At 39.7% G+C, this 14,057-nt stretch overlaps 1 long non-coding RNA gene and 1 pseudogene across 1 annotated transcript; both read right to left on the minus strand.

Moving 5' to 3' along the window:
* Positions 1-3,053: 3,053 nt before the first annotated feature.
* On the minus strand, positions 3,054-8,681 carry LOC124382494 (annotated as a pseudogene).
* A 170-nt stretch (positions 8,682-8,851) lies between these two features.
* LOC124382493 lies at positions 8,852-11,774 on the minus strand. The gene is made up of 3 exons (XR_006925050.1): positions 11,297-11,774; positions 9,244-9,490; positions 8,852-9,013 (listed from the first exon to the last, which is right to left on the minus strand). It is a non-coding gene; the product is annotated as an uncharacterized LOC124382493 (long non-coding RNA).
* Between the last annotated feature and the right edge of the window lie 2,283 nt (positions 11,775-14,057).

Below are 14,057 nucleotides of genomic sequence, written 5' to 3' on the forward strand. Positions count from 1 at the left end.
GACCCCACCCCAAAGTCTGTAGCTGAGACAGAGACATTTAGAGCAACCTTTTGTGGGTGCTAACAAATTGGGGGCAGGGAGGGTTTGACAGGGAAAAGAGAGACCAACGTGGGGGACGGCACATAGAATGCAACAGTAATAAGACAAAACTCAAAACCCTCCTCCTATTAGTAAAACGCCATTACTAGTTTTTAGTCCCTCCCCCAACCCCTTAACTGGGTCCATTGTTCTGCATTTATGAGCTGAAACTGCATCTACCCTACGTTCTTCTACTGCAGCCTCTGTCCTTTTAACCCCCCCCAATGACAACTTCCCAGCTAATCCTCCTTAAAGGTCCTGTGAGGCCAGTGATATTTGTTTAGGGAAAAGTGATTAAAGTGTAAAACAACTGCAGATCCTCTGACACGTCAAAAGAAAACCAACGCCCATTTAAAGAAAGCGAGCAGGTGAGATGGATGGATACAAAGAATGATAATGGGGTGAGGTGGAAAAAGACAAATGGAAGGATGTAAGAAGGTACATTCTGTAAGCAGCTTCATCTGCATTTTGTGTTTTTTCAGAGAAAAGGAAGGATGATAGTTATCCCACATTCAAAACAGAGTTCCACCTGGGCAACTCGAATATCGACTCAAGTCCGAGTCAAACCGGCTTCACTGTCATCAGCGAACTACCACCTCAAGTGAGCGTCTCATCATCGTGCTGTGCTTCAAGTCTTCTGTAGATATCAGTGGGTTTTACGTCTTCGTTCACAAGAAACTTCACCACCACATGCAGTTTCCTGTCAATGATAGTGCACACTAGCCACTTACTACTGCGTGTAGAACCGCCACACTAGCATCCACTTTTATACCTGTAAAGTTCAATGTTTGACTTGCCACTTTGACTTGAAGGTCGCTCGTAGCACTTATAAAGCATTTAAGATCGTCAAAAAAAAAAAAGGGAGAAAACACGAGATCTTCAACAGACCCTGCACCTGTGTGCCTTTGGGTACCTCGCAAAATAGTGTCAGCAGATGAGTTAGTAAAGGTAGTGAGAAGTTGAAGCTCAGTGGTCAAGATGTTGGACTACTGATTGGAAGGCTGAGAGTTCAAATCCTAGCACCACCAAGCTGCCACTGCTGGGGCCCTTGAGCAAGGCCCTTAACCTCTAACTGCACAGGTGTATCAATTAGATAACTGTAAGTCTCTCTGGATAAGAGCACCTGCCAGATGTATGTAAATTTTTTTAAATGAATTAGCGACTATAAAATTTCCCGCTAGGTATAAATCTGTGTATGCAAGCAGAGAACTGGTATTCAACAACTCAAAGTGCTAAAGTTGAATAAAGAAAGCGAAAAAGAAAACAAGTTCAATAAAGCAAGAACTTCCAGTATCAAACACAAAAGAAAATTTCAGTGGCAGACTTGATTGAAACAGCCTTTTCATGAGGTAGAATTTTACCTCGAGATGCTAAATTACGCAAACCGTATGTTGAAGATGTCACCTGATTCTGAACATGTTGCATTATGCTACGTTTTATTCTCGAAAATCACAAGTTCAAAAGACCTGCCCGGGCTGAATACCATTATGTCTACCTAAACTTCTAAAGCGGCCACAACAAAGCAAACCAGCACCACCACCCCGTCACCACCACCACAGACAGGCGACATACGACTATGAATAATACCACGTTGTCATGAAGCAAAACATAAACAAAAACAAAGAGCTCATGGAGTGGTTGGGGGATAGCGCCCATTTGCAAATTACAGACCGGTACTGAAGATTCACCGCTGGCTCTTTGTGAGATGGATGCTTGTTTGTTTGAGTAACAGAAAATGATTCTGTGCGGTCTGGCTTAACCAAAAGTTGAGGAGCAGGACGCTTGGTGATGTCACCGAATTAAACAATGGAAAATCTCTAGAAAACATTGCAGCTTAAAAGTTAAATCCCTATGGCACTTAATGTTACTAAACTGGACGTCTAATTTACAAAAAAACTAAACAATTGTCATAAAAGGTCAAAAACAATCGATTGTGTCGATGTGACATTTGTAAGTTGATATTTCTTGCAGGTGCACATGGAGACTTGAAGAGAGAATTGTATACAGTAGGGTGTTACGTATTTTGTGTACGAATGCAATCTTTCTTATGTGCGGAACACAGTTAAAATCTGAGTTTCCTCACAAAATTATTAAGTGGTGGACATAAGTTTGTTTAGTCTTCGCCTCACACTTTTAGCGATATATTTATTATTATTAAACCAACACAACAATCCCAGAGGTGAAAAATAAGGCACAAGAGTTAGCACAGTGTCACTATGTATAACAGTATGATTTGTAGTGTGTTGTTCTGCACAAAATTGGTGCCACTTCCTGGTCATCGGCAATGCTAGTGATACGGATTCTTGTCCGTTTTATGTTCAGCTTCATGTATTTCTCTTAAAATGAGAAAATCGTGATGATGAATGATAAAGTCAATGTAGTGAATGAATTAGGAATAGAAGGAATGAAAACATTTGTTGAAATAAGTGGAACAATTAAGAACATATCTTTAGAAAATTAAATATTAAAGGTAAAACTTACATATACATCAGTACTTCCGTTGATTTAACTTTTTTAATCAATTGAATTTGTGCCAATTTAATCGATTACTCTATTGTATTGCGTTCATTTGATTTATTCTATTTTAATTAAATATATTAAATTTTTATACAAATATTATTTTATATATTATTTAACCAAGCAGGCATTTTATTTAAAACTGGTTTAAAAGTGTAAACTGTTGATGTTCACAAATGTTAATAATAATAAACTGTGGTTATAAAAGAAACGACAAGCAATTTTTTGCATTTCTTCCCTACAAATCCCCAAATTTGATCCGGAACGTGACTTAAAAACCGGTATGAACCGAACTGTGAATTTTGTGTACCGTTACATCCTTAGTATTTAGACATGTCTGATAACATTCACTTAGAACTGTTTGAAAGCAAAACAAATACAATGAGTAGACATTAAAGGGTATTTGGAATTAAATAAAATAGCAGAGAAATTCTTTAATGCTGCATATGGAGTATATGCTACTTGCCTGCACATCTGAAGCTTTGAGCAGTAAGGCCTTTCTCCACAGCCAAACAAGTGAGAATGCTCAGGAAGCTTGTTGTAACAGATTGACGCTTAGCTCTCTGGGCCTCCCTTTGGCGACGTTCCCGAGCTGGCCTGCTCCTCATTAGTACTCCAGGTGGCGCTATACGGCTGTTTTCTCCTTGAGGTCTCTGGGCAGCGACGGCTGTACGCACGGCCTCCACCCAGTCCTGGGCCTGGGGCTCACTTTCGGCCCGCAGACGCAGCACCTCATCTGGGAAGATGGCCTGGAAGCGACCACAGACTCCTTCATTGGTCTCATCCCGCTGTACGGCCAAGCAAGAGGCGAGAGTGAACCGCAGGACGGGCTCACACTGGCCCTCGGCCTCGGTCTGGAAGGCCTGCAGTTGGGTGCCTGAGCACAAAGGTGAAGGCGCTCAGTTATTGAGGTCACTGAGTTGGTACAGAAGGCCTACTTTGAGCACATCGGCACAGTGCTGGGTGAATAAGGGCAAGGCCTTGGGACGCACCAGTGGACGAGTTGTTGGCACAGAGACCGCAGTGGGATCCAGATCGTGGGGATTCGGAGAAGCAGCAGATGACGGTTCGCCCTGACGATGAGCTGGACGAGCAACCAGGACACGTTCCCAAAGGAGCCGACGCCACTCCAGAGCCTCCCAGTGGCAGGAAGCACGGAGCTGCAACCGAGTGCTGTTGAAGAAAAGTGCTTGCAGCACGTGGCCGCCCTGAGGCTGAGGTGCACCCACGCTCTGGCAGTGTGACAGTGACAGGGCTGTACACAGCTGCCTGTTCCCACTGTTGTCCACGCTGTAGATCCGCAGCTCGCAGGGTGTGAGCTCCACATGGCAGGTATTCCAGCGACCCCAAGGGCCCTCCCTGTGCTCCAAAATCCCCTGTTTTACCAGAGTAGTGGTGCTCTCCTTACTGCCTGGAAAACAAGAAAAGTGTGAAGAAACAACTACTAAATGTACAAACATAATAATTACTGCTGCTTTCCTATTCACTACACAGTGCACCATTTTCTTGAAAGCACTGAAACAAGAAGTATTCGAAGTAACTAAGTAACGCATAGCATTATTGTCTCCTATTTCCTTCCCAACAGCCGCATCTTCCCGGCTGATCATTTCCATCGATAACACTGGCGCATCAGCTCCAACTTAAAAGGTTCCTGAGCAGCTGATGGCAAATAACAGAATCATTCGTTCAGCTAAACATGGGGCATAATTGTGGAACTAAATCCCCACAGACAGGTTCAGTCGTTCACAGAAATGTCTCTGTTAAAGAGTGTAGGATGCTTATGTTGGCAAATAATGGATGCTGTTTCCAAACACACATTGGTCTATCAAGTCGTTGTGCAAGTCTTTTCGCAAGCATTCCTTGTGACCTCATCAGGAAGAAATATCATTGTTTGAAAGGTTACTGTGCAAACAAATCGGCCAGAGAGCGACCCCTAATCTGTGGCACTCCTTTTCAGCCTTTCCGCTCCCAGCCCATTTTTTTCCCCTCTCTCTCCTTCTTTATCTCTATTCACAGCAACCTTCATCCACACACTTCCTGGAGGGAGGGGGGGTTTGGAACCACTTCTACATGTTTAAGTATACTGGAACTTACCAGAGGTCAAATGAAATAGAGGCAATTTCCCAAATGTTTTTAAGTCATATCTGTGATTTCACATCCCATAACTCCCAAGCACGGGGCATGCTTTAGCCTTTTCTTTTCTTTCTGAAGACTGGAGTGCTTCCTTCATTTTAAAGAGCTTCAAAAGAGCACTGAAGATCATATTCAGAGTAAGTGTCATTATTAATTTAAGGCTAGTGAAAAAGTGGCGCATGCTGACATGACTCAGTTAGGAACTACTGTGCCATGTGAGTGATGCACAGTAAGTGGACTATATATTTATATATATAAAAAACAGCACCGGAAACAATGATTAATCATACTAACTTAAGATTAAGTAAGAATAAACTTGCAACCTCTAAGAGAGAGGTTTCCTATAAAGGACCAATAGTCAACCTTGATTAAAGGCTGTTGGCTGATATATACATATATATATATATTACATGCTGTACATATACTACATATTTATCTGCACTTGTCTCTTTGCACAATTGCTACTTTTTGCACTTCTGGTACATGCTAAACTGCATTTCGTTGCTGTGTACCTGTACTATGCAATGACAGTTTAGTTGTATCTGTCTGTCTGTCTATTATATCAAACTGTATTACATTAAAAATAAAAGTCACCATGGTTCCCCTCATTTATTATTTCATAATACACCGAGCAGACATAACATTGACATTATGACTAGGGATGCACCGAATATTCGGCCACCAAAAATTTTCGGCCGAAAATGGCCCAAAAGTGCATTTTCGGTTTTCGACCGAAAGACTTTGATCACCGAAACAACACAGCCAATACAGTTTGTTGTGATGACGCAAACAGAAACCGCTGCCTGCGCGTGCATGTCTGAAGCAACATGTATGCGGTGTGGACGATTTCAGTATATCTGAGAAAGACCCACGGATAGCGATTTGAAAAACATGTAATGCCGAAATTTAAAGAGGAGGTGCGTCTGCAAAGACTTTCTCCACGTCGGGTTTAATTTATCACCTGAAATCCAAACATCCCGATCGCTATGCTGAATATGAGAGAACACGGCACAGAAAAGCAAACCCTCCGAGCACGCGCACTCTGTCTGTATGGACGTTTTGAAAAGGCAGGAAGTTTCCCAGTGATATTGTTGTATCTTTAAGCAGTTGCACTTTGTTTTATGAAAGAACATATTTAATTTTACAACCTTTCAGCAGGCCAGAGGGCCTGTACATTATTATTTAATGTACACATGAGTGCATTTAAGTTTGAATTTTAATTTATTTTATCCTGTGCATTGTTGCAATGTGCTATAAATAAATATTTTCATAATTTGTAATTGATTTATTCTTTGAAACTTTAATATTAATTTATGCAATTGAAATGCCTTGATTTTAGTAAGGTTAGTACACAGTCATAGCCATAAATGCAATGGTAATAATAATTGGCATAATTTCTTTCGGTGTTTCGCCGCCTTGCTTTCCTCTTTTTCGATTTTCGGTTTCGCCAAGAATTTTCATTTCCGTGCATCCCTAATTATGACATTAAAACATTATGACTGGTGAAGTAAATATCATTATTATTTGCGGCATTTTGGCAGACGACCTTATCCAGAGCGACTTACAACTGAGCAGGGGAGTTTTAGGGCTTGAACCTGTGACCTTCCGATCCAAAGTCCAATGCCTAACCACTGGTTAGTGTGTGTTTCTTAGACAGCAACTGAACATTTTGTCCTCAAAGTTGACGTGTTAGAAGCAGGAAAAATGGGCAAGCGTAAGGATTTGAGCGAGTTTGACGAGGACCAAATTGTGACATCTAGACGACCGGTCAGAGCATCTGAAAAGTTAAAGACGATTTAGCAGGGTCGACTTGCTGAAGACGTTAATGCTGTTAATGCTCGATGGGTCAGAACTGTTTTAAAAGCAAAGGCAGTCCTACACAATATTAGGCAATAACGTTATGCCTGATTGGTGTATTTTGAAGTAAATAGAAAACCTTAATCTTGATAATGGACTATAATATATATAGACAGCTATAAAAGAAAATAGCTTGAAGACAATGTTGATGTCCTGGTGTAAGCAACTCACATCACCGTAGAGCTAGAGATGTTTGCTTCATCGTGTTTCCATCACGTAGACTTTGTCCTGCCTGATCAAATTTATTGGCACGCTACACCAAACAATCATGGGGCACAACCTACAATCAAACTGACTTTCTGTTAAAACCAGCAACACAGCCGCAGCCCTGTCGAAACGTTTGAATGCCAATCTCCGGCTGTAATCAGACTATATGAGAGCAGTGCTTATACATGTTGCAATGAAAAACGGTAGCTGAAAATATGGATTATAATCTTTTGAATACCAGGGCAGCGGTACATTTAATGGCCATGGCAACTCAAGTTACTCCGAACCGATCATGATGGGGTTTGCGTGTTTAAGCCTTGCATAAGACTGCTCTAAAAGTGAGCCCTTGTAGACAGACTGGCTTTGACAGAGATTTACCTAAACATTTACCCAGGATTCATTACAGTAGTGGAAACGAGCTACGGTTAACTAAACCCGATAGAAAACTGAAAGCAAGGAGATGGTGGATTGTCTTATTATTGTTGTCAGCACATCCGTCAAGATTAGAAGCTGACGAACGCTATGCAAATGTTTTCCAGCTTTGAGTTACTAATAAATAAGCATTCATTCGACTTCTTACTTCTCTTCCAAACCCTTGGCGCACACAAACAATAATTCACGTGTCGAATTTAGAATAAGAAGTGACAAGGACTAGCGGGCAGGTGTAACGGCACAACGCTGGGTTTAGTCTGAGGGCTGCAATTAATCAATTTGATTTGAATGACTGAGCACAGGATTAAGGCAACGCGATACCTCGAAGAAAAGGTGACGTTGATTATAGCAGTGTTGAGCTGCCCCATGCTCTGCAATTACCTTAATGAAGACTGGCTAGAACAGTCAGAAGGACTGGTGGGGGTGGGGGGAAGAGAGTCTCCATGAATTCCCTATGGTCCAGGGCTGGCGTTTCGGCTATTCCTCATGCTGACTAATGCCTTTTCACTCGTATGCTAATCCTCTTAATATCAGGGGTAATTGGGACCCACTCTTTCACAGCATTGTGCCCGTTTTGTCGCAGAATTGCATTATCCTACTATTACCATCTTTGTCGAGGAGCTCTTTCAAATTCAGATTCGCGCTTTGCCCAAACAAATGAACGCAGCGACAAACAAACAAACACGCGCTGACCAAATCCAGGCACTTGTTGCAGTAATACGGCTAATGAAATCTAATCAACTCAGCCCCAACCCTCTACTCAATCTAATGCCTGGCTCTTTGATTAAAAGGAGACGTAGCCAAACGATTGTCACGAGCAGCAGGTGAGAGACTGTAAACACAACTGCAGACATGAGCAGACACAGGTGTGTAGCGATAAATACAGGGAGGATCATAACAAGGGATAATCAAGATGAATAAAGGAATGAGAATCTGTAGGTCATCATGTTTTACCTGAGCAAGTAAATATACCACAGTGATGGGTCATGAAATTCATATTGAAATCCTTACCTTTCATTTGATCATTTAGCGCCATGTTTTTAAGAATGTTCTTGTCGATGGCTGGTACACCGTTATCAGTGTATGTCCGGTAGTTGACGCCTGATCGTGATCTGTTGTGCCCTCGTTTAAAGCCCCCACCAGAGGTCCCGTGGAGTTGGTCTCTTTGGCGCCAAATCGTTAAAGAGACCGGGCTCGGTTCCTCTTTCCATTCTTTAGGCCGAGTACACTAAAGGAGGTTTGTTCAGCCCAGGCAAGGTTGTGAGACGATATCTCAGGCTGTTCTCCAGTCAGCAAGCCCCAAACCCCACTACAGTTCAACTTGTCCAGAGTTGACACCCTTTCAGTTTGGGAGGCAAACTTGTCCAGCTTCTTGATTACTGTCAAAGCAGTGCAGGTAGTCCTCGGTCACCTCAAGGGCTGGACTGATGTCCTCAACCTCGAGCCTTCCATCGCATCAACACTTTTATGGAATAGAGAAAAACTTTGGAAAGACAGATGGATTCCACTGGCCTCAAGGCCACAACAATTAACCATCTGCTGTCTAAGCTCAAGAAGTCGTCTGGCAAAATGTGTTTTTCCTTGAAGGCTGGACTCCTTCCAGACACTGTTAACAAGCCTTGCCGTTTCTGTTGTTTTAAGCTAAGCGGTCGCTAAGTATGGTTAAATCCTATCTCGGCATGGTTTATTCTAGGTGTTGCATGCACTCAAATCAGGAGGCAGAGGTATCTCAATAAAAGGGACTGAAATGTGGTACAAGGAGCAATGGTCCACCCAAGGTTTCAACATTCTGCATCAAAAGAAATCAGACAAAAGAATTAGACTCTCCAGCTGGTAAATATACAACTTACCTCACACCTCATCAAGGTCTTATCTAAGATGTTATAATACAACTGCAATTGATACTGTATGAATCAACATTTCCTGACTCACTCACTCGAGAGTCAGCATCCCGGCCTGGTTTAGTCACTTCACTTGCTTTGGTTATCATCTGTAAAACAAGCAGAAGAAGCACTTTACCTGGGTTTGGAGATGGTCAGATCATCTTGTTGTACTGGGATGAGGTTCTTCACTGTCAGTTGCTATTTCCTTTCTTGTGATGCTCTCTTCTTCCCAGATTCTTGCAGGTTTCCTCGCTCTCACACTGACATCGATTTCCTCTGCCTGTGCATTCTGGCTCATGGTCTTTCACTTTCTTAAGGCCATGCATTATTTAGAGGGTATTACATCACCTCTGGCCAATGCCGGAACAGCACATTCAGCATCCCTGGGGGTGTGTGAAAGAGGGATGGATTAATGGATAAGGGATGAGCACAGGAGTCTGCTGCAGCACAAGAGTTTCTGCATTTATACTGAGCTCAGATTTAAACGGAAACTGTAACGTGATCCTCTAGCCAAGAAACCATTTGCAGGACCCTAAACCTGAACAATGAATCTTTGGGTTTAACAAAGCGAGACATAAAGCAGGGGCAGTCTATTGGCTGCGAAATAAGCCTCGCCAAATCACATCTCGGCTGCAGTCGATCGGTTGTGACAGCACATTACCAGCATTTGACAAGCCTGAGACACATTTGCTGCCACAAAACTGTCAGGATGTATCGTCAGGGATGATGTATTGATGCTGGCACTGAAGTCTCCTGTAGTGATGCTGAGGCACGTTCCATTTTTAGCTTTCACACAGCACATAGTCCTACTCATCACAGTTAAAGGCAGAGTAAAGCTCTACTCAAATTGTCTGTGTATTTACAGTCTGGTGTTTTGGACAATAATTAATTGATGGATGCCTACACTAAATGGTGAAACATTTGTGGACACTGAACAGTTACAACAACATGTGCTTGTATGAACCATTCAGCCACAAGAGCATTACTGAGGTCAGGCACCGGAAGAGAACTGGGGTGCAGTTAGTGCACCTCAAAGGTGTTCTGTGGGATTGAGGTCAGGCACTCAAGCTTCTTCCATCCAACCTTTGGTAAAATATGCTTTCAACCTCCCCAAGTTCTTTCACACCACCCCACTGCTACGTTCCCTCCACAGGCTTCCTGTTGCTGCCTGCATCAAATGGAAAACACTAATGTTTATGTACCACACTCCCTTCATCCTCTACCACTGTTCCATTAATCCCAACATCTCTTATGATACAAGAAAGACAGATTTATTTTATTCTTCATGCAATATACCTCTTAAATTAGCACTTCATTTAAGAGGTACATTAGTCCAAGTCCTAAGGAACCAGAATTAGAACATACTGATTAACAGAAACTAGTATTGTAAAATTCTAGGAATTTTCAAGACTGGAAACTTTCCATGGGAATAAATGGGAATTATTGGGAATAAACTGGGAACTTAAATGTACTTAAAAAAATAAATCTTGCAGGATAATTTTTGGTTAAAACAACAAGATAAAATACAATTACAGTTGCGCAGTTGCGCCTTACATGCACTGTACAATCCTCCATAACAGAACATGCATTATTTCTTCACAAAATAATGTAAAAAAAAATGTCCATCTTGGCGCGTATTCACGTAAACTATATAAATATTACATACAGTGATGTTTAAAAATTCCTTGTGCTGTGTGTAAGATATTGTGCAACAAAATTATGCTAACAATTCAATCAAAGTCAAAAAGGAAAAATTTTTTGAATGACCAAACTAAATGTTTGTGTATGATTCAGTTTATATAAACTTCCCCAAATTTCTAATTCATTCTCATAAATTTCTGTTAAGTTTCCAACTTGGAATATTTCCAAAATTCCCCAGATGAGGTTCCCAAGTTTCCGGACATTTAACGCATCCTTGCAACCCTAATAGAGCCTTGATATTTCTAAGTCGCTTTGCATAAGGACATCTGCCAAATGCTGTAAAAGTAAATGGATCTCACTTTGTGTACAGGGACATTATCATGCTGGAAAACGCTCAGGGCTTTTAGCTCAATCGGAAGAAAATTTGAATGCTAAAGCATATAAAATCATCCTATACATGTGTGTGCTTTTAACTTTGTGGGAACAGTTTGAGAAAGAACCACATATAAATATAAAAATCAGGTGCACACTTATTTTTGCCTTATTACCGTATAAAGTAAATCCAACCCAAGTGTTTAAATTGGACACATCATAGGAACTTCAATAATCTGCATCTTTATGCTTAGTCTGATGCCTGCAAGTAAATTCCTGAATTCAAAACTCTTGGTTCATCACCCTGCCGGGACTGGCATGAAGACGTCCTGCAAAATAAAGGTTATACATTTTATTTATTTTTTTGATCAGGGAGCTTTCCCATCAGACCAAGCTTTGATCAAACAGAGGTTGGATAGCGAGGTGCTTTCCACCGTACGCCAACGGCAACCTGCTGAGGGTTGATGTAATACTATTTGCATTGACTGTTATAACTTTGCATCAGTTAATAACCTTGCAGCAAATATAATGCAAAACACTAGATTTCTAGCTGTATGGGTAAAAGAAAAGAAAATATCCCGATTATAATGTAATCCCGATTATAATGCAAATATAATGCAGCTTGGTGGTCCTTCAAAGGTCAATCTTCCACTGAGAAGTCCAACATCTTAACCAGTGAGCAACCACTTCCAGGTACATAGTAGATGCTTGTAATATGTGAAGCTTTAATTTAAACAGCAGAGAGATATGCAATTATGTATATTATATATTATTATCAACTGTCCTGGTGCAACACTGGAACTATAATCATTCAACTGATACAATATTAACATAAATATACCTGGTATAATTGTGTGTGTGTGTGTGTGTGTGTGTGTGTGTGTGTGTGTGTGTGTGTGTGTGTGTGTGGGGGTTATGAGAAGATTTCCTTCTCATTATATATATATATATATATATATATATATATATATATATATATATATATATATATATATATATATATTCGAGCACTGTGTATGTGTAATCGAATTGAGGGGCTCATAAGCCCCATTAGGCATTAGGGACCCCCATGACAAGTCAGAAATAGACTTAAGGGGTCCTCAAGATTATGTGATAAAAAATATTTTTTATATATAATATTATATACACACATATACATATACATATATAAATAAGAAATAAATTGCAGAGTGAGGGTCAATTTTCTTTTATTCAGTGAACATCAAATTATTACATATTACAGGCACAGTAACCTCTGCATTTAAAATGAAGAGTATTTAACTATGTTTAGAGCGAGATGTTTGAACTAAGAAACTAAATAAAAATCTCTAAAAGTAACATGATGCCCACTGATCTCCAATCAGCCTGAGTCTATATGCAATACAAAACAATTTTAATAGAAAAGAAAATGATCTTTTCACTAAATCATCTTCTTTTCTTCGGCTGCTCCCATTAGGGGTCGCCACAGCGGATCATCACTAAATAAAACTCAATATTAAAGTTCCTATTTATATGTTATTCAAGAGTTATTTATCACTTATTTAAGGTCAATATTATCGCTCATTCGCTTTTATTAACATTAATTGACCTGCAGTTTTATAAAAAATAAATAAAAACGTATAAACCAGGAACCTCAAAGCTCTGCATTGTGAACGCAACCTGCTGCCTTACCATGCCACCGACATCTGGTCATTTTGTTTTAGCGTCACTTTAATGCTTGGCTTAAAAATAAATGTCAACATGTAATGCTTTAAACTACAACAGAGAAGTGGACGAGAGAGATGTTTTCCTGCTTTTAATGGGTCCTCTGCTTTATATACTAAATATGTAGTCATAACCTTTAAAAAGCATAATAAAATGTTGTAAATCATGATGTTATCAATAGCTACACCAAATACAGTGTTGAATACAGTGAAATAATAAACGAAAAAAAAAAGAATTTTATGGGAACCTGACTATCACAGTCATATGTAGGCCTTCCCTAATATTATACCATTTCTATTTCCACACAACTGAATTAAATGACTAAGTGTAGGTCTGTAGTTGTTTGACATCAATAATAATTTTAATGCATTTTATTGTTCTGTAAAAAGCCTGTGTTTATGTGCATAGAGTTTTATCTGCATCAAATGTCTGAACTCATTTCCACTCCTGTAGACATACGCAGTACTTGTATATATACACACTGTATACTAGTATACTATATATATATATATATTCACTGCAGCTGTAATTTGTAACTTAGATCACGTTTCATTATGCATTGTTCTTGCGTCTGCAACAGATGCACATTTTATAACAGTGTGCGAGCTCAGTTTAGCTACTGTAAAATATAGAAATTTTGAAAAAATTATTTTATACACAAGTCAAGCTTACAATAGCGCCATCTTCTGAGTATAAGTCATGTTTTATAAAAAAATCTATTCTATTCAGTTCTGTTATCTAAATATTCAATTCAATGTTTTTCTGTATGTTCACTTTTATTCTATATGCATATTACGCTGTTGCCATTATTGTTATGCTTCACTTAAAATCTGTCAAAGTGCATCTAGACCTGTTGCTTAAATAAAATATTCTCAAATATTTACCTTCATTGTCCTGACTACTATTGACATTCCTGTCAATCAACTCATATTAATATACACAATACAATACATACAATATACTAGGGTTGGGTGAAGATAAATCTAAATGTATTTTAAAATAAAATGCCAAATACCATTATGATTAAAAACATAATATAATCAATTGTTGATGTCAGTACGGGTTCTTTTTCTGAACCTGTTAAACAAAGAAATGATAAATATTTGTTAAATAAATATGTAAATTAGGCAAATGCAATCATGTCATTTTTTTAACAATATCTCTTTGTCATGTACTTACATGTATTATTTATGGATATTGATGTCTGTTTCATGCTCACATGGTTGCTGGCTG

Source organism: Silurus meridionalis, unplaced genomic scaffold (assembly GCF_014805685.1).
Source record: "Silurus meridionalis isolate SWU-2019-XX unplaced genomic scaffold, ASM1480568v1 Scaffold519, whole genome shotgun sequence".
In the NCBI taxonomy this organism is placed as follows: domain Eukaryota; kingdom Metazoa; phylum Chordata; class Actinopteri; order Siluriformes; family Siluridae; genus Silurus; species Silurus meridionalis.